This window comes from Tachyglossus aculeatus, chromosome 7, assembly GCF_015852505.1.
Source record: "Tachyglossus aculeatus isolate mTacAcu1 chromosome 7, mTacAcu1.pri, whole genome shotgun sequence".
Taxonomy (NCBI): Eukaryota; Metazoa; Chordata; class Mammalia; order Monotremata; family Tachyglossidae; genus Tachyglossus; species Tachyglossus aculeatus.
The window spans coordinates 62,209,280-62,209,879 of record NC_052072.1 but is presented as its reverse complement, the minus strand read 5'-3'; the positions used below and the strand labels follow the sequence as shown (position 1 = coordinate 62,209,879).

The 600-nt window shown below is 44.2% G+C and overlaps 1 non-coding gene across 1 annotated transcript; it reads right to left on the bottom strand.

The window, feature by feature from the left end:
• Positions 1–233: 233 nt before the first annotated feature.
• On the bottom strand, positions 234–371 carry LOC119931209. The gene has a single exon (XR_005452064.1). It is a non-coding gene; the product is annotated as a small nucleolar RNA SNORA7 (small nucleolar RNA).
• Between the last annotated feature and the right edge of the window lie 229 nt (positions 372–600).

Here is a 600-nt window from a genome sequence, read left to right as displayed (position 1 = left end):
TGATCCTGTCTTGTCCTATGCTGTCAATTAGTTTCTGACCCATAGCAATGCCATGTACATGTCTCTCCCAGAATGCCCTGCCTCCATCTGCAATCATTCCGGTAGTGTATCCATAGAGCTTTCTTGGTAAAAATACATAAATGGTTTACCGTTGCCTCCTTCCGCACAGTCATCTTGAGTCTCTGCCTTTGACTGTCTCCCGTGCCTCTGCTGCCCAGCACGGGGGAGTTTTGACTTGTAGCAGATTGCCTTCCACTGGCTAGCCTCTGCCCAAGCTAGGAATGGAATGGATTTCCCTCTGCCTGACTCTCCCTCCCGTAGTTGAGACTTGTAGAGTACTGGAAACTCTCCAGATGAAACCTCAAGAGAGGCTAAACTATGGTAATTACCCCTGAACCATGATAGCTGTAAGAAATATCTCTTAGGCCTATACTGATGTATAGACAAACGACTGTAGTCTATTTATTCATTTGCCCAGAAGGAGGAAGCTGGACCAGATGGTTTCTCAAGATTCCTTCTATCTCAAGGATGCTAGGATTCAATCTGATAGGTTTTCAACATGAAGATGTTCTAAGAGTCCTTTTAAATAGTAATAATAAT